Source organism: Cebus imitator, unplaced genomic scaffold (assembly GCF_001604975.1).
Source record: "Cebus imitator isolate Cc_AM_T3 unplaced genomic scaffold, Cebus_imitator-1.0 Scaffold415, whole genome shotgun sequence".
Classification (NCBI taxonomy): Eukaryota; Metazoa; Chordata; class Mammalia; order Primates; family Cebidae; genus Cebus; species Cebus imitator.
This window is the reverse complement of record NW_016107730.1, coordinates 1,139,592-1,164,004: the sequence shown is the minus strand read 5'-3', so window position 1 is coordinate 1,164,004 and position 24,413 is coordinate 1,139,592. Positions and strand designations below refer to the sequence as shown.

At 51.9% G+C, this 24,413-nt stretch overlaps 1 protein-coding gene across 3 annotated transcripts in view; it reads right to left on the bottom strand.

Annotated features, from left to right (window-relative positions):
* ZNF385C (zinc finger protein 385C) overlaps nucleotides 1-20,898 on the bottom strand; it is a 69,391-nt gene extending 48,493 nt beyond the window's left edge. For all 3 annotated transcript variants that reach the window (XM_037731664.1, XM_017509435.2, XM_037731663.1), the window contains exon 1: nucleotides 20,845-20,898. The gene's annotated coding sequence lies outside the window, so the exon portion shown is untranslated. The remainder of the gene's footprint in view (nucleotides 1-20,844) is intronic.
* Nucleotides 20,899-24,413: the final 3,515 nt, after the last annotated feature.

The following is a 24,413-nucleotide window of genomic DNA, read 5'->3' as shown; positions in this document are numbered from 1 at the left end:
CCAGCCTGGGTAACAAGAGCGAAACTCCGTCTCAAAAAAAAAAAAAAACAAAACTTAACAGTGTAGAGGATTATGTGACGTCATGCCTGCAAAGTACCCCATATAATATGTGCCCAACTCATAACAGGGGCGTCATTTATTAGGTGTTGCTGGTCCCGGCTTTAGAGAGAAGGACACTGAGGCTCAGAGAAATGAAGGGACTTAGGCAGGCAACATTACACAGCTTGGAAGAGGCCCACACAGAACAGGAGCTGATAGCGCTGGATTGAAGACTGGGCCCTTTTTTCTTGCCCCTGGGGCCTTCTCCAAATATTTGATAAATAAAATGTCTACTACAAAGATAAGAGGTGGTTAAAATAATTGTTCATAATAATAACACTAAGGGCCCCAGCTGAAGCAAAGCCTGCAGCAAAGGGGCTCAGGCAAGGAGCCAGAGACCGTGGCCCAGCCAACAGCTTCCCTGCTGGGCCCACAGCCCAGACTGGGGCTAGGAGGATGGCATCATTCTGGGCCCCTGGGCTCCAAGAGGGTGGGAGAGGCCCCAACAGTGGGTGGGCCTGCCCCACCCCACCCATCATGGGTCCTTTCTGCTCCCACTGAAAGGGCACAGGCTCTCTAGTGGCTTGAACAAGTTGACTGTGACCCCTCCCCCAATGCTTTGCCTCCTAAAATAGCCCAGAGCCACCATGTGCCCAGGGCGACTCCCCACTGGTTACAAATCCCCCTGAAATCAAATCCCCATCCTGCCCCAAGCAGGACGGCACCACTCCTGCCACCACTGGGCTCCAGCGCTGGCCAGCCTCCCCCAATGGAAACCGGGACAGTCGTCCTTCACAGTGACCGGGACATAAATCCCCAAATAATGAGACAGGCGCTGGGAACACAGAATCAGACACGGTGCTAATTGGTTTGCTTCTGGGCAGAGATGATGTGGAGACAAAAGTTAACAGGCCTCAGTTTCCTTGGTGGTGTACTGGGGTGAGGGGATATGGGGATCAGGGGTCCCTGACTGCGCTGATTTTCTACGCCTTCTGACCAGCCTCACAACTCACTTTTTTTTTTTTTTTTTTTTGAGAAGGTGTTTTTCGCTCTTGTTGCCCAGGCTGGAGTGCAATGGCAAGATCTCGGCTCACTGTAACCTCCACCTCCCGGGTTCAAGCGACTCTCCTGCCTCAGTCTCCGGAGTAGCTGGGAGTACAGGTATACACCACCACGCCTGGCTAATTTTGTATTTTTAGTAAAGATGGAGTTTCTCCATGTTGGTCAGGCTGATCTCGAACTCCCGACCTCAGGTAATCTGCCCGACTTGACCTCCCAAAGTGCTGAGATTATAGGCATGAGCCACTGCGCCTGGCCACCAGCCGCACTTTTTAGGATATTAAATTGCCAGATGTAAAAGGAAAGGGCCGGGGTCTCCTGGTCCAGGTCCTAAGGTGGGAAGCCTAGAATCTCTACGATGATCAAGAAACACCTCTTTCCATTGAGAAAAAAAATAAATCAACCAAGACTCAGATCCTTCCCAGCATGCAAGGGGATTGGGGCAGCGGGGAGGTAGGGAACCCAGTGCAACCTCCCTGCTCCTCGTGTGAGGCTGGTAATGGATTCTTGGACAAGCCCAAGGTCCTTAGTTTGCAGTAATCAGGATGAGATTATCACATTAAACTTTCAAAGTCTTTGCTCAAAAAGAAGCAGCAGCAGCTGACACCCTTGACTCCCCCAACTTTCCCACTGTCACCTTCTCCTGGACCATGACCAGGTGAGCTGCAGATACAGGCCATGTGGAGGCTCCACTGCGCTGCAGAGGCAGTGGCATGGACAGCATGACCTCTCTGGGGCTGGACTCAGGGTTGTGGCAAGATGGAAGGGGGAGGAGGCAGGGGATAGAGGTGAGCATGTGTGTCTGCGGGTGCAGTTTGGAGGGGCTGCGGGGAACTGGAGTAACTTGGAGTCAGGCAAACGAGTTTACGTTGCAACTCCGCCACTAACCGTGTGACTGGGGACATGTCTCTTCTCTCCACACCTCAGTTTCCTAGTCTGTGAAATGGAGACAATGGTAACAACAACGCTTAATAATAACTCCCCTAACTCAAGACAGGTGTCTGAGAAGATTAAATAAGATAACATAGAATAGCCAGGCACGGTGGCTCACACTTGTAATCCCAGCACTTTGGGACGCCGAGGTGGGCGGATCATAAGGTCCATCCTGGGATTGCGTCCATCCTGGCCATGGTGAAACCCCATCTCTACTAAAATACAAAAAATTAGCCAGGCGTGGTGGCGTGAGTCCGTAGTCCCAGCTACCCAGCTACTTGGGAGGCTGAGGCAGGAGAATCGCTTGAATCCGGGAGATGGAGGTTGCAGTGAACCAAGATCATACCACTGCACTCCAGCCTGAAGAAAGAGCAAGACTCTGTCTCAGAAAAAAAAAAAAAAAAGTAGAATATACTAGTCAGGCATGGTGGTTCATGCCTGTAATCTCGGCACCTTGGAAGGACCAGGTGGGTGGATTGCTTGAGCCCAGGAGTTTGAGACCAGCCTGAGAAACATGGCAAAACCCTGTCTCTCCAAAACAAAAAACAACAACTACAAAATATATATATATAAACAAAAATTAGCTGGGCATGGTGTTGCATGCTTGTAATCCCAACTACTGGAGAGACTAAGGTGGGAAGCTGAGGCTGCAGTGGGCCACAGTCAGGTCACTGCACTCCAGCCTGGGTGACAGTGAGACCCTATCTGTCTCAAAAAACAAAAACAAAAAAATACTGACCAGACACAGTAGCTTACACCTGTAGTCCGAGCACTTTGGGAGGCTGAGGCAGGAGGATCACTTGAAGCCAGGAGTTTGAGACTCTATCTCTACAAAAACAAAAACAAAGATTAGTTGAGTGTGGTGGTGCATGCCTGTAGTCTCAACTACTCAGGAGGCTGAGGCAGGAGGATCACTTGGGCCCAGAAGTTGGAGGCCACAGTGAGCTATGGTTGTGATACTACACTCCAGCCTGGGTGAAAGAGTAAGACTCTGTCTTCCCCCATCATCCCCGAAAAAAGAAAGTAGGAAAATGCCCTGGAAACTCTAAAAGCTCATTTAGATGTGAGGGATGACATCATTAGTTACAGCTGGAGGGATGGTGGTAAGACTGCAGAAAGAACTTCCTCACAGCTGTGCATTGGAAACTAATGGGGCAAAAAAAGAAAGAAGACAAACAGCCTTGGGTAGAATGCCAAAGACCTCATCAATGATCCACTCTCCCAACTCAGGGTGCCCATCCCCATGTCCAGGCCCCCTCCTGCCCATCACCTTGCCTCCCAAGGCTGCCAGCATCCCCAATTTTTCCCAGCCCAGAGCTCTATTCAGCTTGTATTTGTTGCCAACACAATGGAAATTATTTCAACCTCCTCACCCAGCTTGGCAGAGCTACCTCGGGTGTGTAGGAGAGGCCAGAGCTGGAGGAAAGGAGGCTGGGAATTGGGGTGTCCAAAGCAGGGGTGGCCCCCTCCCCAGAATATTAGCTGCAATTGCGGCATTCTAGAAGGCAGCAGCTTCCTGGGAGGACTGCCTCATCCTGCCCCATGGAAGGGAAGGGAAAGCCTGAGGATCCAGGGGTCCTCACGGGGACTTTGGCCACCTTTCCTCTTACTTAAAGAGCTGCATTCAGAAAGTGTTGGAAGGGAAGGGCCCTGACTACCAGCCAGGTTCAACCCTGCAGAAGTTAAGATCTGTAAGTCTCCCTGACCCTCCCTTCATTTCCTGAAGCTTTGATTTAGTTTGTCCAGCAGGATCGTCCCACCTCAGACCCCCGATACTGGCCTTGGGGTCCTCTCCTCTTCCTCGATATGAGAAACCCTGACCCATCCTAACCTCACAAGGATGGAGGCAGGAGAGGCTGGGGATGACTCCGAGGTTCCAGGGTCACCTGGGGCAGGGGAAGAGGGAGCCTCCGAGTCCATTGGCTGAGGGAGGCGGTGGGGCATCCAGGGTCCACCTTGTTGGCCAGGGAGCAGTTGCTGACCACATCAAAGTCCTCCTCCCAGATCAGTCCAGTGGGTGGAGGCAGGCACACAGCCATAGCAGGCCATGAAGAAGGAGGCCATTGAAAACCATCTGAGAGGTTCCAAGAAACGTCCCAAGAACGGGCTGTGTCAACATGTCCTGTGCCCCCCAGACCCACTGGTGCAGCTTCCAAGCAGCTTCCCACAGCAGGGCCGCTCAGATGCCTTGGCTGGGAGGCAGGGCAGCATGGAGGGCAGAGCCTGCACTCCAGGAGCCATCAGACCTGGGGCAAAGTCCTTACCTCTCTGATCTGTAAAATGGACCCAGTAGTATATACCTCACGGGGTTGTTGGGAGAACCAAGAGGTGATGTAGGGATTGTGTCTCCCTTTGTGCCTGGCTCAGAGTAGGGGCTCGATAAATTCACTCAAGAAACATTTGTTGAACACCTACTATATGCCAGACCGTCCATTGTGTACCCTGAGTTCTAGCAGTGGACAAAAGTCCGAGGGGCCCTCACGGAACTTGCAAATCTGGGTTGAGGGAAGAAGGATGGGCGCAAACAATCAGCAGATAAACACATGAATCAGGATGGACGAGGGCTTGCAGAAGACAGGTCCTCAGGAGGGCCCCTCTGGAGGGGAGATGTCAGACAGACCTAGCTGACCTGAGGGACAGGCTGCCTAAGGGTTTTTAGCCACGGCCACTCACAGGAATCACCTGAGCAGCCCTTGAAGATTCTGATGTCCAAGCCTCTCCCCAGGAACTTAAAAAAAATTTTTTTTGAAATAGGGTCTGATGCCGGGCTCGGTGGCTCACGCCTGTAATCCCAGCACTTTGGGAGGCCGAGGCAGGTGGATCACGAGGTCAAGAGATCGAGACCATCCTGGTCAACATGGTGAAACCTCGTCTCTACTAAAAATACAAAAAATTAGCTGGGCATGGTGGCGTGTGCCTGTAATCCCAGCTACTCAGGAGGCTGAGGCAGGAGAATTGCCTGAACCCAGGAGGCGGGGGCTGCGTTGAGCCGAGATCGCGCCATTGTACTCCAGCCTGGGTAACGAGAGCGAAACCCCGTCTCAAAAAAAAAAAAGAAAAGAAAAGAAATAGGGTCTGATTCTGTCACCCAGGCTGGAATGCAGTGGCACGATCTCAGCTCGCTGAAACCTTCACCTCCTGGCTTCAAGTCATTCTCCTGCCTCTGCCTCCCAAGTAGCTGGGATTGTGCCTGCTGCCATGCACAGTTAATTTTGTTTTTGTTTTTTGAGGCAGAGTTTCACTCATTGCCCAGGCTGGAGTGCAATGGCACAATCTCAGCTCACAACAACCTCCGCCTCCCAGGTTCAAGCAATTCTCCTGCCTCAGCCTCCCGAGCAGCTGGGATTACAGGCAGGTGCCACCACTCCTGGCTAATTATGTATTTTCAGTAGAGACAGGGGTTTCACCACATTGACCAGACTGGTCTCGAACTCCTGACCTCAGTGATCTGCCTGCCTCAGCCTCCCAAAGTGCTGGGATTACAGGTGTGAGCCACCACGCCCAAGCTCTCCCCAAGAATTCTGATGTGCTTGGTCTGGATGCAGCCTGGGACTGTAAAATTCCGCCCAGGTGATTCTCACTGTGCAGCCAACAGTGAGAATCTGATGCCCAGCAGGCTTGCCAAGTACCTGGCTACAGGAGCATCACCTGGGGAGCTTGTCCGGCATCCTGGGCTGGGCTCCACCTCATGTTCAGATTCAGGAGCCTGAGGTGAGGCCCAGCGTCAACCCTTTTAACAGGCATTCAGGTGATTCTGAAAAGATACTAGGAGAGCAAGGGTGAGCTCCAGAGATTGGCTCTGAGAGCCTTCCTCACACTGAGCCCCGACACACTGCATGGGACCACCCACTGTTCCCATGAGCACTGTCCCACCACCTTGCCCCCAGCCTAGGAAGTCCCCTGCCTTGCTCCAGGCAAGTCCTGCTCCTGCTCCTGGGCTGACCATGAAGCCTGAAGCTTCCCACCACCTCTGCCCCTTGGCTGAAGCCCCCATGCCATCCTGTTCCATAGCGTGCTTCATGTCTGGCTAAATCCTGGGCTCCTAGAGGTGGGGCCGACTCATGCAAGGCACGTGGCACCAAGCCCAGCACCTCACAGGGTATGACTTGTCCTTGTTGAAGGAATACCAAATCTCTTCCAGCCTCCCCTGCTCCCACAACTAGGCCAAAGGTGGCGGGGTGGCGACTGACTCCTCTAGATCCCTGCTCCACCCCCTGACCTGAGTCTCTGGTCCCGGGATTCCTCTTGTGGCATCTGGCTTCTCTCCCACCCACTGCACTCTTGGTCTTGCCCTAAGGGCCAAACTCTGGGAAGGGAGACGGTGTACAATTATGTTACCCCAGGCAAAGGTGCTCCGGAACGTCCTCTCCATCCTTGCTAAAGAACCAGGTATCAGCTGGGTGTGGCGGTTCATGCCTGTAATCCCAGTACTTCAGGAGGCCAAGGCAGGAGGATTGCTTGAGTTCAGGAGTTTGAGACCAGCCTGGGCAACATAGTGAGACCCTGTCTCTACAAAAACTGCAAAAATTAGCCAGGCAAGGCCAGGTGCGGTGGCTCACACCTCTCATCCCAGCACTTTGGGAGGCTGAGGCAGATGGATCAACTGAGGTCAAGAGTTTGAGACCAGCCTGGCCAACATGGTGAAACCCTGTCTCTACTAAAACTACAAAAATTAGCCAGGTGTGTTAGTGCACACCTATAATCCCAGCTACTTGGGAGGCTGACGCAGGAGAATCGCTTGAACCCGGGTGATGGAGGTTGCAGTGAGCCAAGATTGCACCATTGTACTCTAGCCTGGGCGATAGAGTGAAACTCCTCAAAAAAACAAAACAAACCAACCAACCAAACAAAAGTACCTCTGGAGAGACAAAGTAGCAAATGTAAGAAGCCATGTCTGTTCATTTTTGCTTGACAGCCCAATTTCACAAAGCTCCTGACTCCAATGACAAAATGTTGTAAAAAACCGATCACACTACAGGAGGTCTGTCTGTGTTTTCTAGTCACTGGCCTAAAAAACAAAAGATTTTACATTTTACCAACACAACCCTGAATTATCTTTATTAGTTTTGATTACTTAAAAAAAACTAAACTTTAGGCCGGGCGTGGTGGCTCACGCCTGTAATCCAAGCACTTTGGAGGCCAAGGCGGGCGGATCACCTGAGGACAGGAGTTCAAGACCAGCCTGACCAACATGGTGAAACCCCATCTTTAAAATAAAACAAAAAAAACCCCTGAACTTTAAAAGAATTAAGGTTTTAACATCCATGTAATTTTCTAAATTACTTTTAAAGTCTTTTTTTTTTTTTTTTTTTGAGAGTCTAGCTCTGTTGCCCGGGCTGGAGTACAATGGTGCGAGATCTCGGCTCACTGCCACCTCCACCTCCCAGGTTCAAGCAATTCTCCTTCCTCAGCCTCCTGAGTAGCTGGGATTACAGGTACCCACCAATACGCCCAGTTAATTTTTTGTATTTTTAGTAGAGATGGCATTTTGCCATGTTGGCCAGGCTGTTCTTAAACTCCTGACCTCAGGTGATCCACCCGCCTCTGCCTCCCAAAATGCTGATAATACAGGCGTGAGCCACTGCACCCGGCTACCTTTAAAGTCATTTATCACTCTGTTTAAATAAATATTATTTGGCGGAATGCAGTGGCTCCCACCTATAATTCCAGCATTTTAGGAGACTGAGATGGGAGGTTTGCTTGGGGCCAGGAGTCCCAGACTAGTCTGGGCTGAACATATCAACATATCTGAAAAAAAAAAAAAAAAAAAAAAAAAAAAAAAAAAAGCTAGGCATGGTGGCACATGCCTGTAGGCCCAGCTAGCTATGAGGGCAGTTTGCTTGAGCCCAGGAGTTCGAGGCTGCAGTGAGCTATGTTCACACCACTACACTCTAGCCTGGGCACAGAGCTTGTCTCAAACCCCAAAACAACAACAAAGTATCATTTTAGAAAGACCTATGATTCTGTTGTGAAGAAATGTTTGAAACATTTTTCCATCTTTGGCAGGCTTCTCCAAGATCAACATCCTAAATTACGCCTTTTTAAACTAAATAGACTTTAATAAGTTATATAAAAGACATTGTCAAATATATAATAATAGACTTCTTTCAGTTACATTTATGAGTGTTATTAATATAAATGTTTCAAAATTATATTAGTTCGTAAAAACCTAATATATTATCAGTCATAATTTTATTTATTTACATTTTTGGAGACAGGGTCTCTCTCTGTTGCCCAGGCTAAAATACCATGGTGTGATCACGGCTCACTGCAGCCTCAACCTCTTGGGCTGAAACGATCCTCTTGCCTCAACCTCCCAAGTAGCTTTGACTACAGGCATGCATCACCATGCGCAGCTAATTTGAAAGATTTTTTTTTTTTAGAGATGGGATCTTGCTATGTTTCCCAGGCTGATCTTCAACACCTGAGTTCAAGCCGCCCTCCCACCTCAGCCTCCTAAAGGGCTGGGATTACAGGTGTGAGCCACCATGCCTAGACATAATTTTAATTATGTTAAATCTTTTCGATAGTTATATATATATAGATATGTTATTAATATAAATAATCTAAACACTATTTAAAATTTATAAAGCTCTGGGCTGGGCATGGTGGCTTATGCCTGTAATCCCAGCACTTTGGGAGGCCAAGTCGGGAGAATGGCTTGAGATCAGGTGTTCGAGTTCAGCCTGACCAACATGGTGAAACCCCGTCTCGACTAAAAATACAAAAATTAGCCAGGCATGGTGGCGTGCACCTCTGATCCCAGCTCCCTGGGAGGCTGAGACAGGGGAATCGCTTGAACTTGGGAGGCGGAGGCTGCAGTGAGCCAATATCTGGCCACTTCACTCCAACCTGGGCTCCGTCTCAAAAAAGAAAAAAAAGGTATAGAGATCTGATTATCCTAATGTGGTGCTGACAGTCAGAATTCTAATTATCTTAAATACTACATATAATAAAAATAACTACATTTCCTTGCCAGTTAAAACCCTTCATCAGAGCTTAACAATGGGTATTATTTTTGTCATTCACAGCTATGATTTTAAATTCTTCTCTAACAACATTCACCATCAACCCTAGTTCAAAATTACTTTTCAGGCCTGGTGCAGTGGCTCCAGCCTGTAATCTCAGTTCTTTGGGAGGCTGAGGTGGGAGAACTGCTTGAGGTCAGGAGTTTGAGGCTGCAGTGAGCCATGATCACACCACTGCATTCCAGCCTGGGTGGCAGAGTGAGACCCTGTCTCCAACCACCCTCCCCTCAAAAAAATTGTTTTTCATTTATTTGTTTTTTTTTTTGTTTTTGTTTTTTTGAGACGGAGTTTCGCTCTTGTTACCCAGGCTGGAGTGCAATGGCGCGATCTCGGCTCACCGCAACCTCCGCCTCCTGGGTTCAGGCAATTCTCCTGCCTCAGCCTCCTGAGTAGCTGGGATTACAGGCACGCACCACCATGCCCAGCTAATTTTTTGTAGCTTTAGTAGAGATGGGGTTTCACTGTGTTGACCAGGATGGTCTCGATCTCTTGACCTCGTGATCCACCCGCCTCGGCCTCCCAAAGTGCTGGGATTACAGGCTTGAGCCACCACGCCCGGCTTGTTTTTCATTTAAAACAAAAACAAAAACAAAAAAAACCTCTAGCTGGACGTGGTGGCTCACACCTGTAATCCCAGCACTTTGGGAAGCCAAGGCAGAAGGATTGCTTGAGTCTAGGAGTTCAAGATCAGCCTGGGCAACATAGGGAGAGCAAGATAAAACACAGCGCCTCCCACCACCCGACAGCTCTTGCCTGAATGACTATATTCCTTAAAAGACCAATGACCCCAGTCCAAGCCAGGCACAGTGGCTCACGCCTGTAAATCCCAGCACTTTGGGAATCCGAGGCAGGAGGATCACTTGAGGCCAGGAGCTTAAGACCAACCAGGGGAATGTAGCAAGACCCCCGTCTCCATAAAAATAAAATAACCGGGCCGGGCGCGGTGGCTCAAGCCTGTAATCCCAGCACTTTGGGAGGCCGAGGCGGGTGGATCACGAGGTCAAGAGATCGAGACCATCCTGGTCAATATGGTGAAACCCCGTCTCTACTAAAAAACTACAAAAAAAAAAATTAGCTGGGCATGGTGGCGCGTGCCTGTAGTCCCAGCTACTCAGGAGGCTGAGGCAGGACAATTGCTTGTACCCAGGAGGCGGAGGTTGCGGTGAGCCGAGATCGCGCCATTGCACTCCAGCGTGGGTAACAAGAGCGAAACTCCGTCTCCAAAAAAAAAAATAAAATAAATAAAAAAAATAAAAAAATAAAATAACCGTAGTCCTTGCTTTTTCTTGCACACAAGATAATCTCTGACAGAGTTAGCGATGACACCTCTGTAATCTATAACCAAATATACTCTTACAGCCAAATTTTGATGTCATTTTGCACATACTGAACCCCCACTCCCTGTATATAAACCATAAGCTAAAACACTGATTAAAAAGTCTGATAAAACTATTCTAGAGCTATAGGCCTTGCTCTATGGTCCTCTGTAAGACTTCTAAATAAAACTAACTTTAAGTCTTTAAATGGTTAATTTTTTTTAATCGACACTCTTAGAGGGTTGTTAGGGATTACATGAGTCAATATTTGCCAAGGGTTTAGCAACCGGGCACGTGGTCATCATTACACGTGTTTGCTAAATAGCACAAGTGTAGTCAGTCAACAATGTAGGTCCTGCTAATGCCGGGTCTGGGAGGCTGGGATTGAGATTTCCACTTTACAGGTGAGGAGACTGAGGATCCGGAGAGGAAGAGACGTGCCCAGATGGCACTCACACCTGGGCTCTGTCTCCCGTCAACCTTCACTCTTCCAGCACCCCAGGCCACCTCCCTCCCTTCTCAGGCGCCTAGGCTGGCTCGGGTGGGCACAGTGCCCCACACTGATAGAGGCCCCTTTGTCCCCCTGCCCAGTGTCACACCCTGAGGGTGGAGCACGGCCGGACAAGCACCCAGTGTCTGGGTCTGTTTCACCGCCAGGTCTGCGGCCGCCTGGGCGGCTCCAGCCACAGGACTCACGGTAGGTGGATCCCAGGGCGTTCCCATCACTTCCACCCCCCACCCCAGCCTCAGCAGGGCACCCGCAACTCTCCCTCAGCACAAAGGAGTAGAAAGCATCAAGGGAAACACCTCAGTTCTTGGTCTCGACTCTGCGGCAAACTCTGAGTCTGGGTGTTGGGGGGAAGGGCTCCCAGCTGCCTCAAAAACCAGGAACAAGGAGCTGAGGGTGTGGGAATAGCGGCGAGGCCAATCTGGATGTTGGAAGAAGGCTGTGGTGGGATCCTGAGGAGTGGGACAGAGATTACCCTGCCCTTTTATACCCTGCGCTCTGTTTACTTAAAAAAAAAAAAAAAATAGACAAGTCTCACTTTGTCCCCCAGGCTGGAGTGCAGTGCCTCGATCACAGCTCACTGCAGCCTCGACCTCCTGGCCTCAAGCGATCCTCCAGCCTTGGCCTCTCAACGCACTGGGACTACAGGCACACACATCCCCATGCCTGGCCCGGTTCACTTCTCTTCACCACCTGGATTGGCAGAATACCTCCTCACTGGTCCCCCTGCCTCTACTTCCCCACCTCCCCTCCCTCCCAGTCCCTCTTCACACAGCCAGAGGGAGACGGTTAAAAGGGCAACTCTCCAGCCTGAGCAACATGGCAAGACTCCATCTCTAAAAAAAGAAAAAAAAATACAAAAATTAGCTGGGTGTGGTGGGAGGATCGCTTGAACCTGGGAAGTCGAGGCTGCGGTGAGCTGTGATCACATCACTGCTCTCCACACAGAATAAGACCCTGTCTCTAAATAAATAAATAAACAAAGGCAAATCTGATCACATCGTGATCTGGGCTAAAAGCTCCAAAAGCTTCCCCTTTGCTTTAGGAGAATGCTTGCCCAGCCTGGAAGATGTGGGCCCTTCCCCTCCCTGAAGCCCTTCTCTCCCAGTCCACCCCCTTCCACCTGATCCCTCCCACAGATTAACTGAGATACAAATACAACTCTCCACCTAAAAATATTACGGGTAGAAGTAACACTGAGGACGGCTAGAACTGGATATGAGAAGACTCATTATTGACTAAAATGCACAAAAGAATCAAATCCTGAACACGAATCTTTTTTTGGTTTTAATTTAAATCTTCCAAAATGGGATGAGGTTACCCAGTCAGTCACACAATGGCAGAAACTAGTGTCGGGAGCCTGCAGCCCCCAAACTGCTGGATGCCTCCAATCTCAGCAGCAAAATGTGAACGGAATTGATGCCGATGAAAACAGTTTCAGTGAAATTACAATGGAATGAAAAACACAGCCATTTGTTGAACTGTACCACTGCGGAAAAACAGAAAAATCTGATCAAAGAATTAATTTGGATGAATAGAGTTCAAGCTGGAAAACACCGTCTTAAAAGGTTTTCAGTGTTGGCATGTTTTGGTTTAAAATGCTTGCATTCAAAACATCCTTAGGGTTAAAATATCCTTAGTGGTTAAAATATCCTGTGCCCCTCCGATCTGTTTCCTTTGACTGCCCACCTTCCAGCCACACTGGGCTCTTTCTGTCCCTGGAGCACAGCTCTCCCTCACCTGGGAGCTTTCTCAAGCCCTGTTCTCTCTGCCTCGAGTGCTCTTTTCCTCCTGATCCTTCCCTCCTCCTTCTCATGGCTGATGTTTATTTAACTATCGCCTCTGAGAAAGGCCTTCCTGTATTGCTCTCTTATTCCCTCTTTTTTTGAGATAGAGTCTCGCTCTGTCGCCCAGGCTGGAGTGCAGTGGCGCAATCTCGGCCCACTGCCACCTCTGCCTCCTGGGTTCCAGCACTTTCCTGCCTCAGCCTTCGGAGTAGCTGGGACTACAGGCACACGCCACCATGCCCGGCTAATTTTTGTATTTTTTAGTAGAGACGGGGTTTCACCATATTGGCCAGGGTTGTCTTGAACTCCTGACCTTGTGATCCATCCGCCCCAGCCTCCCAAAGTGCTGGGATTACAGGCATGAGCCACCGAACCCAGCCCTCCCTCTTTTTCTTTCTTTCTTTCTTTTCTTTTTCTTTTTTTTTTTGAGACAGAGTCTTGCTCTAGATTTCCTTCCCACTTCCTCTTATTCCCACCCTTTTTTTTTTTTTTTTGAGACGGAGTCTCGCTCTGTCGCCCAGGCTGGAGTGCAGTGGCACAATCTCGGCTCACTGCAACCTCCGCCTCCTGGGTTCCAGCGATTCTCCTGCCTCAGCCTCCTGAGTAGCTGGGATTACAGGCGTGCACCACCACACCTGGCTAATTTCTACATTTTTAGTTAGAGACGGGTTTCACCATGTTGGCCAGACTGGTCTCGAACTCCTGACCTCAAGTGATCCACCCGCTTTGGTCTCCCAAGTTCTGGGATTAAAGGTGTGAGCCACCGCACCTGGCCTCTTACTCCCTCTTGAGAATCTTTCTTGTTCCCTCTTGGAACCCTGTCTTGTTCCTCCTTGAATTCCCAGGGCAGAGCCTACCAACTATAGCACATAGTAGGTACTCAATAAATATTGATGACATGAATGAGTAAATCAGTGCCACTGGGATGAGAGCTAGGACAGTGGGCTGAGGCTTGGTGGGAGGGGCTGGGACAGGGTAGAGACACACCCACTTACTCATGACATCAAGTTCCAGGAGAGCCCATTTCAGTGGGAGAGCAGAGACTGGCTGCACGTGTCTCATGCCTGTAATCCTGGCACTTTGAGAGGCTGAGGCAGAAGGATTGCTTGAGCCCAGGAGTTTGAGACCAATCTGGGCAACAGAGGGAGACCCCTGTCTTTACAAAAAATGTAACAAAATTAGCCAGGTGTGTACCTGTAGTCCCAGGTATTCATGAGGCTCTGGGCTGAGGGCTGGAGAGGGAGGATGGCTGGGGCCCGGGAGGTGAGGCAGCAGTGAGCTGCTATCTCGCCACTGCCCTCCAGCCTGGGTGGCAGAGCAGGACCTTGTCTCAAACAAAAAACAAAAGAGGAGACAAAACCAGTCCTGCTCCTCATTTTTGCCCTATGCCCCACTTCCCAAGGGGCAAGCCCATGTACCAACTGGACAGCTGCCCCTCCACCCCTTCATCTGGGCCACCTCCTTGGGGCTTGTCTCCCACATGTGGCTTCAGGCCAGGCTATTTGGGGAAACTTCCTGATCCCCCCTCTGGCCTCTCCACCCCGACACCTCGTCTTGCAGACCCAGAATAGCTGTCCCCAGTCTCAACCTAGGGAGAGTCTCATTCCCAATTAGCACCCAGAGGGTTGAAACCATCTCTAAAAGCTTCTTGTGTCCCTCTCCCCTCAGGAAGCTGCTAACTAGGACAGCAAATTGCAGAATGAGGTTATAAGAATGCTACCTGCTCCTAAATTCACCTCCCAGCCAGAGATGCACGGCTGGGAGTCCTGCTTGGTATGTGAGGAGATTTGGGTGAGGGGAGATTCAGGGAGAGCCGGGGTGACTGCAGCCTGTGACTCTTTTAGTTCAAGAAGCAGCTCCAGCATGGTCCAGTAAGGTGTAAGGACACAGGTTCAAGTCCAGGTTCTGCTAGAAGATAGACTCTGCCCAAGTTGCTTTGCTCTCTGAGCTTTCGCCATCTACAAAAAGAACTTTGATCTCGGCCAGGTGCGGAGGCTCACGCCGGTAATCTTTACATTTTGGGAGGTCGTGGCAGGTGGCTTACCTGAGGTCAGGAGTTTGAGAACAGCCTGGACAACATGGTGAAACGCTGTCTCTCTTAAAACTACTAAAAATTAGCTGGGCATGGTGGCGTCCGCCTGTAATCCCAGCTACTTGGGAGGCTGAGGCACGAGAATCTTGTGAACACAGGAGGCGGAGGTTGCAGTGAGCCAACATCGAGCCACTGTACTCCAGCCTGGGTGACAGAGTGAGACTTGTGTCAAAAAAAAAAAAAAAGGAATTTTGATCTCTGCAGGTGCTCATAGGATGGGATGAGGCAGTTCTGTATACAGCAAAGTTCTGTATAAAATCAACAGACAGGAGGCCCCTCGGGGTCCCAGGGAGATTGCTCTGGAGATGGATTCTTGCCGGGGCCCAGGGCCCATTAGAGAATTCTTCCTCTGCTAAAGTGTCACTGGAGGACTGGCTCAAGCCGCTGCCAACAGGGAGAGTGGGCAGACTTCTCCCACATTCCAGAGACCACGCCCCATGCCTCCCTCTTTAGGGGCCCCTAGAAAACCCAAGGGTTCCTGTTCCCAAAGCTTCTTCTTGTCATTTCCTCTCTTCTCAGCAGGGGGTGGGGGAGTGTCCCATCCCCATCCTGCCCTCCAGGGCCACAGCGCTCAACTTTGGTTCAGGGGAGGGGGTCAGCTGGCATCAGATGTGGGGCTGAACAGAGCTGAGATCAGGAGGATAGAGAAGTCTGGGGCTTGGGATATAGGAGAGACATCTGGGGGTCCCAGGAAGGCTGGATAGGGCAGGAGGGCAAGGCCAAAGCTAGGGCTGGCCTCTCGCCTGGGCATCTAAAGTGAGGAGAAGGACCTGTGGAGTCGGTCCTTGCCCCACCCAAGGAAATCTTAGTCAAATAAACAAACAGCCAACACAGCGGCTCCTGTGCAAGGTGGGAGGGATGGGGAGGCCACAGAGGCGGGGAGGCCGGGAGAGGGCAGGGAGGCTGTTTAAACAGGCCCCTCGGCCTGGGACAGTTGGCAGAAATATTTGGAACAGGGTGGGGAGCACAGCGGTGGTTTAGAGCAGGAAGCTGAGGGCTGGGGTGGGTGGGTTGAGCTTGGCTGCTTCTAGGAGAAAGAAAAGTGTTGATTCAGCCCCACTCTGGTCAATGCCTCTTCTGAGGGAGACTCCAAGTCCCAACGCCCTTCCCTTGGTTCAAGGTCAATCAGGTCAACCAGAGAGACAAGGGCTCTCTCCCAGAGTGATGACTCTGAACCCCCAGTCCTGCTCCCAGGCCTGTGACCCTGGGCCTCATCACTGAAGAACGTTTCAGAGTCAGAGCCAAAACCCCTTCGTTCCTAACAGAGGAGCTGGAGATGAGCCAGAAGCAATTTTTACTTTTTTTTTTACCTTTTTTTTTTTCTTTTTTTTGAGACAGGGTCTTGTTCTGTCACCCAGGCTGGAGTGCAGTGGTGCGATCTCAGCTCATTGCAAACTCCACCTCCCAGGCTCAGGCAATTCTCCTGCCTCAGCCTCCTGAGAACCTGGGATTATAGGCATGTACCACCATGCCAGGCTAATTTTTTGTATTTTTCAGTAGAGACGAGGTTTCACCACGTTGGCCAGGCAGACCTCTTAACTCCTGACCTCAAGCAGTCTGCCCACCTTGGCCTCACAAAGTGCTGGGATTACAGGTGTGAGCCACCATGCCCGGTCCATCCACTCTCCTTAGTACGTGATAGTCCCCTTCCTGCCTCCTTGCCTGGCAGTGGAGGGGCCAAGAAGTGATCATGGCCCCCTGGGAGGCATTATCACCTTCTTTATTTGTAGTGCAATGGCATGATCTTGGCTCACCGCAACCTCCGCCTCCCAGGTACAAGTGATTCTCCTGCCTCAACTTCCCAAGTAGCTGAGATTACAGGCATGCACCACCACACCTGGCTAATTTTGCATGTTTAGTAGAGACGGAAAATGGCCAACATTTTCACCACGTCGGCCAGGCTGGTCTTGAACTTCTGACCTCAGGTGATCCTCCCGCCTCGGCCTCCCAAAGCACTGGGATGACTCTTGGCTATCCTTTTCCTGGGACTCCTCAAGAGACTAAAGCAGAGTCAGAAGGATACACGTCCAGACTGAGAGGCAGAAATGGAGAAAGGTGAAGACACAGAAAGCCCCACCCAGAGAGACAGCCACAGAGTGAGACACTGAGAGCGGGGGTGTGAGAGAGGGACAGTGAGAGAAAGGATAGACAGAGGAGGCAGAGGAAAGGAAGAAGAAAAGAGAAAGCGAGAAAGACGCACAGAGAAAGGGCTAGACAGGTGGAGAGGAGAGACAGACAGCAAAGGACGGGGTCAGGAGCAGAGAACAAAGACGGGCACGCACGCAGGAGGCGCAGGGCCAGACACGCTCACAGAGGGAAGTAGAAAGAAGCTCACAGGAACTACACAAGGACAGACCGCCTCAGGACCCGAGACACTCTCCTGGGAGATGTAGGGGAGCCTCGGTGCTGGGGGGGTTGAGCCCCACCGAGGGTGGCCTCACCAGGGCAATGCTGCTGCCTCCTGTCCCCAAAGCTGAACCAACCGCTGCCGGCGTCTGGCCCCCAGCCACCCTCTAGTAAGCCAACCCTTGGCCACTGAAGCCGGCGGGTCACCCAAGGTGAATGAAAAGTCACCAATAAGGGACAGCGAGAGTATGACTGGGGTGAGGGTGTGGGCGTCGCAAGCCATGTGTGTCAGCGTGGATCTGCAAGGGTGGCCACACCCTAGATTGCACCTGGCGTGGGGTTTAGGCGCACACAACCCTATACACAGACCTCTGGGAGTTAGTGCAGGGGGAATGCGGACCTGGGTGAGTCTGTGAGAGTGTGCATGCATGTGTGTGCGTCCAGTTCCATCAAGCGCCTCGCGGTGCTAATGAGGCCAAGGTGACAGGCTGTTCCTCAAATAGCCCAATCAGGTCTCACTGAGCAGAGATGGCCTCAACAAAGGTTTCTGCCGCTCTTCTGAACAGACGGTGTGCCCAGGTGCCAGAGGGCACTCAACTACAGTCTACGCCAGTGTGCCATTCATTCCCGGTGGGGATGACCCCTGCCGCCTGGCCAGCTGGCCCCACACTCTTCCCTGTCCCAAGCCCAAACTCCAAACTCAGGTGAGAACCCACATTATAGACACATGGCCCCCTCCCTGGCTGTGGGCGCAGCTCCCTCTGTGAAGGGCAGCCGGAAGGGGATAGTGGGGTCCAGCCCTGGCTTTTCCCTGGGCCAGCTTCCATCCCGCCTCCTGCTGCGGCCTCCTTTAACTCCCTCCTTGTTCCTGGGGTCCAGTGACCCACACCCTCACCACACACGGGAGAGAAGTCACCTCTCCTCCCCAGCCCTTCCCTCTCAAGCATCACAGGACATTAAGAAAAAAAATGTCCCAGTTTTGTGGTGGATAATGAGGTCAGGAGGCCCACAGGGGAACTGCTTGTTGGTGACAACTGACAATCTTCATTTCACCTTGAAACTCCTTCCTGGTCCAGGTGAACATGTTCTAAACCCAGTTTTATGGGGATGCTACTCTATTGGGGGACGGGGAGAGTGGGGCAGGAATTAACCAAATGGCAGCTGAAGTCACAGGCCCAGCCAGGCCCACCTGGAACACTCGCAGGGTCTGGGGCAGGGGGACAAATGGCGACCCACAGACATATGTCCAAATATTTAAAAGTTACAAATCAAGCCAGCCAACTGTGAAACGTGCTAACCTCTCACCCTGACAAATATACCTTCATTAACGACCTGGAGGACCAGATGCAAATTTGGACTTGTCTGCCTCCTGAGCTTTACACACCAGAACGACTCCGTGCAGAGGAGACAGCTCCACCTGCAACCTGGCCACCCCCTTCCTGCTGCCAGGTCCTGTCTGCACCACAAGGGACTCTCGTGCATGTATGAGGACACCCAGCTTCATGTTCCAGCTCCATCCACAGCCCCTGCAAATAACTGTCCCTTCACTGTCCCTAGGGGTGCACACAGTATTGGCATAACCTGTCCTGAGGCAGACAGACCCAAGGAAGAGGCTAGCACGGGCTGGGAGCCAGATGGTGACCATCTGGGCAGGGACCACCAGAGTCACAGATATGGAGAATGTGGTCTTGGAGGGGACTCACAGTCTCATCCCCTCGGCCCTGCTGACTCCTCATCCCACAGGGAGAGGACTGGCAGGAGGAGGCCACAGTGGAGCCTTTGAAAGCCCCCAGCTTAGGGCATGGGCACTCCCTCCCTTGCCCAGGTTTAAGGGTGCTACTGAACCCAGCCTAGAGCTCAGGCCAGGACCTGAAGCTGTCTTTCCATTGGAGGACAGCTTGGACAATCCCCAAACAGGACTTTCAATCGCTTGTATCATTTATCTTCCTGGAAAAATTTAGTGCGGCTTGATCCCAACTTGTGGATTTCTGGAGGCGGGGAGGGCAGAGCGGGGATGACCAGAGTTTTTTTTTTTTTTTTTCAGGCTGGGTCTGTAAGCCAGCCGGAACTTGTTCCACTGAGGCACAGCCCCAAATAACCTCCTGCTGGTACTGGTCCCTGCCTTGGGTGGGGGTGGGGGAGCCCTCTCCCCCCCTGCACAGACAAAGGCAACACAAACAAGGTGACTGAGAGGTGAGGGGCCCTGGGCAGCCCAGACAGGTCCAGAGATCCAGGAGCCAGCAGCGGGTAGGGGCTGGTGAGGATAAGGCATGCAGTGAAGGGCACTCTTTCTAGCCAAGCTTAGCTTTACAAAAAAACCCTTCTACTCCCCCCTCCCCTGCTCGCCCTCACCCCCTGCAGATTGGCTTTGCAGTCAGACACATGAGGGGACACTCGTACTTTCTGAGCCCTCGCCAGGCGCCAGGCACTGTGGTAAGTGCTCTGCAGTGTACTCTCATTTAATCCTTGCAGCCACCCTATGAGGTGGGTTCTGTTATTATCCCCATTTTACAGGTGAGGAGGTGAGCTCAAACAGGTTAAGAAACTTGTTCAAGGTCACGAAGTAGGTAGAGGTGTTAGAACTCAGGTCTGACCCCAAAGCCCCCACTTTTTCCACTAGAGCACACAGCCCCCCAGAAGCAAGAAGCTGGCACAGACGCAGAAGGGATGAAGGTCAGATATGAGAACGAACTTCTGCCTCTGATGGCTTCTGTGGTGGAATGAGGCAGTGGAATGGGGAATCTAGACAGACGAGGAAGGGAAGATCCCCTCCCCCCATTGTCACCCGTGTCTGTCCAAAGGCTTGTGATGATCTCAGGAAGATCCCTGGGGTCCCAGCTGGACCCCAGCAACATCCTGACAGCAACATCCTGACTTCCCTTTGTTCTACAATCCAGGGTCCTCTGCTCTACCTCAACCCAGCACCGAGACCCAAAGGCTGCCTCTCCTTAGTGGCTCAGAGCTCTGCGCACATCACATCCAAGCTGTCAGCCCAGGTCCTCCTCTTCCAGGAAGACTTCCTCAAGGTCCTGGGAGGCAGGACCCCTTTCCTGCAGCCCAAATCCCAACACTGAGTATGCAAATGCTCCCCTGTCTACCATAAGGCCACATCTGTGATCCCCAGTCGGCTCTGTGACACGGACACAAAAGAGATCTACTAAGTTCCCAGACTTTCTGGGCTCCCTAGGCCATCGGGGTAATCCCCTGCTTACCCCCTCTGTACCCAGATATAAATAAATGATGCGGGTGCCCAGGGGCTCGTTAGAAAACCCAGGACCCAGCTCAGCGATGCGGTGGCTCTTACCTCATTAGCCCACAGAACAGAAGCCGTTTGGGTCAAGCCATCACCCTCTATCGTGGGGAAGAGGCTGCCCTTGGACGAGGCATGGCGCGCTCTCTGTCAACGAGGTTCCTGACTCCAGAGCCCTGTCGTCACCATCCCCAACCTGCCCCACTCCAGAAAGCTGCGCGTCTAATGCCTGGCTCTGTCTTTTCCATCCCTCGGAGCCCGCCTGGCATTAGGGATAACCAGCCAGGACCCTCTAATTGCCCCAGAGTTCAGTCCTGCCCAGCAGATGCCCAACGTCGCGCGCAGAGCCGAGATAGGGATATCCTCACTGTCCCTGGGGTCCCCTAGTTTTGAGGCGAGAGGACCGGACAGGTGGAAGGGGCTGCCCCGTTCTCCCGCGCTGCCCTCGAGGTCCTCGGCGTGGACCAGCCCGCGCTGCCGTCTTACCTGCGGGGCAGAGACCGAGCCCGCCGCGGCCACCTGCTCTCGCCTGGCTGGGAGCGCTGCATTTCGGGCTGGCCGGGAGGGGCGGGGCCCGGCGCGGCGGAGGCGGGGCTGGGAGGGAGAGCTGGGCCCGGCCCCTCCTCGAGGCCTCGCAGGTGGGGTGCGTTGGCTCATTCAGGTGGGACGTCCCGGGGGAGCATCTGGGCCACAGGGAGGGCCCCGAGCTGGCGTTCTTCTGAAGGCTGAGAAGTTAGGACTGCGGGCACATGAGGGGGACGGGGGCAGGGCGGAAATCCCCCCTTCAGACAGCCGTGCCCACATGCCCTGGAGCCGGTGACTTCGTATAAAGACCCCTCACACGAAAAAGAAAGCTCAGAAACCTCTCTGGGTCCTTGTCTTCTTTCCATCTGAGCTCTTCAGACCTGGCAGGGTGGGTGTGCGACCGGAAACCCCCTCTAAATGTAGGGTGCCCTCTCCAGGGGTCAGCTATGTAGGGGCTTAGACTGCGGAGGGGCCATGAGGCACCCAGCCCATCTTTATCCTCAGCCCATCTCTCTCCGTGCCACACAGCCCCTCCTCCGCCCCTAGTGCCAGCCCAGGTCCCCCAGCTGTCACTGTTTAGCCCTGGAATGACAGGCTTCCTGACTCCGTGAGTCTAGCCACATTCAAGGCCCTTGAGCTTAGCACCCCTGAGCCCCTGCCCCCTCCCTCTGCCCCCAGTCGCTAATTTTATTGACCTGTAAAAAGCACGTTGCTGGCAGGCGGTATACTAAATGAAGGCAAAGTGGGGAGAGGATGAGCAACTCTCTCCCGGGGAGGCAGCTGGAGATGGGACAGGAGGCAGGAGGAAGGAGAGTCCTGGAGTCAGGGCCAAGGACACCTGGAGAGAAGGAGGAAAAGGGCCTTGGGGAAGAAGGGTACACTCTCTAGGGGAGATGGTAGCCAAAAAGATGAGAACAGGAATTTCAGCCCTCAATCAGACAAGAGGCCTACAGAAAAAATAAAATGATGGGAGAAAAGAGGGTGCATTTCCCATCTACCTGGGGACAGGACCAAGGATGTAGCAGGAGGGAAGGAGGTTAGATGGCAGGAAGGACTGCCATCTTCTCAAATCTCTGCCCTAGCCCCCTCCCTTCCTCTTGAAGGTGCCTCCTGCCTGCTGGGCTTTTTACTACAGAAATAGCCCTTTCCCTGATGAATCAACCTAGATCTTGCCTTTCTTTTCCTTTCTTGTTAAAATGAGAACAGTAAATTTAGGCCTTTGTAATTCTCCCCACCCCCATGCCTACCTGAGCCCACCCCTCAAATGCTGGATCTCAGCTTCTCCCCAGCCTAGGGGAGATGACATGAAGGTTAAGGGAAGGTAGAGCGGGGACATTGGGGTTGGAAGCTATTATGGGGAAGGGGGAGCAGGAAGCCCTCACACGCTCGATAGGCCTCAGGTTGAGACTGTTGATACTCTTTATGAATAAGGCTTAGGAGAGCCATTAAAGAGGAGTGTTTAGGCTGGGTGCAGTGGCTCACACCTGTAATCCCAGCACTTTGGGAAGCCCAGGTGGGTGGATCATGAGGTCAGGAGTTGGAGACCAGACTGGCCAACATGGTGAAACCCCGCCTCTACTGAAAATACAAAAATTAGCCTGGCTTGGTGGTGGGTGCCTGTAATCCCAGCTACTTGGGAGGCTGAGACAGGAGAATCTCTTGAACCCAAGAGGCGGAGGTTGCAGTGAGCCGAGATCGCACCATTGCACTCCAGCCTGGGCTATAGGGCAAGACTCTGTCTCAAAAAAAAGGGAGTGTAGGGGCCGGGCGCGGTGGCTCAAGCCTGTAATCCCAGCACTTTGGGAGGCCGAGGCGGGTGGATCACGAGGTCAAGAGATCGAGACCATCCTGGTCAACACGGTGAAACCCCGTCTCTACTAAAAATACAAAAAATTAGCTGGGCATGGTGGTGCGTGCCTGTAATCCCAGCTACTCAGGAGGCTGAGGCAGGAGAATTGCCTGAACCCAGGAGGCGGAGGTGGTGGTGAGCCGAGATCGCGCCATTGCACTCCAGCCTGGGCTAAAGAGTAAGACCCAATTCAAAAAAAAAAAAAAAGGGAGTGTTTAAAACTTTTTTTTTTTTTTTGAATTGGGTCTTACTCTTTAGCCCAGGCTGGAGTGCAGTGGCATGATCTCAGCTCACTGCAACTTCCGCCTCTCGGGTTCAAGAGATTCTCCTGACTCAGCCTCCTGAGTAGCTGGAATTATAGGCGGTCACCACTACACCCAGCTAATTTTTGTATTTTTAGTAGAGACGGGGTTTCACTATAATGGCCAGGCTGGTCTCAAACTCCTGACCTCAGGTGATCCGCCCACCTCAGCCTCCTTAAGTACTGGAATTACAAGGGTGAGTCACTGTGCCCGGCCGAAAACTTTTAACACTAGGCCAGGCACAGTGGCTCATGCCTATAATCCCAGCACTTTGGGAGGATCACCTGAGCCCAGGAGTTGGAGACCAGCCTGGGCAACATAGTGAGACCTTGTCTATACACTGCCCCCCTACCCCCAAAAAATTAGGTGTGGTGGTATACACCTGTAGTCCCAGGTACTAAGGAGGTTGAGGTGGGGGGATTGCTGGAGCCTGGGAGGTCAAGGCTGCAGTGAGCCGCAATTGCACTACTGCACTCCAGCCTGGGCGACAGAGTGAGTCCCTGTCTCAAAAACAAAACAAAAGCAAAAAATACAAAGCAGGGCTCAGTGGCTCACGCCTGTAATCCCAGCACTTTAAGAGGCCAAGGTGGGTGGATCATCTGAGCTCAGGAGTTTGAGACCAGCCGGTTAGGCAACATGGTGAAACCCTGTCTCTACCAAAAAAACAAAAATTAGCCAGGCATGGTGGCAGGCACCTGTAATCCCAGTTACTTGGGAGGCTGTGGCAGGAGGATCACTTGAGCCCAGAAGGCGGAGGCTACAGTGAGCTGAGATCGTGCCACTGCACTCCAGCCTGGGTGACAGAGCAAGACTGTCTCAAAAAAACCAAACACTTAACACTAAAAATTACCACAAAGCAGGTCATTAGACGGGGAAGGGTGAGAGGTATGGATTACAATGGGCAACTAGGAAACTTTTGTTGTTCTTTGAAAATTCCACTGGAAGAAACAGGAAATTTTGAGGCTGATAGCTATGTCCATTATCTTGATTGTGGAGGATACGCATGATAAAACGTATCCAGGCAGGGCACGGTGGTTCAAGCCTGTAATCCCAGCACTTTGGGAGGCTGAGGCAGGCGGATCGCTCGAGGTCAGGAGTTTCAGACCAACCTGGCCAACATGGTGAAACCCCATCTCTACTAAAAATACAAAAAAATCAGCTAGGTGTGGTGGTGCGCACCTGTGATCCCAGCTAATCAGGAGGCTGAGGCAGGAGAATCGCTTGAACCCAGAGGTGGGGGTTGCAATGCTCCTAGATCATGCCACTGTTCTCCAGCCTGGGCAACAAGAGTGAAACTGTCTCAAAAAAAAAAAAGAAGTATCCAATTTCACACTATATGTGCAGTTTATTTTCTACCAATTATATTCCAACAAAGTTAA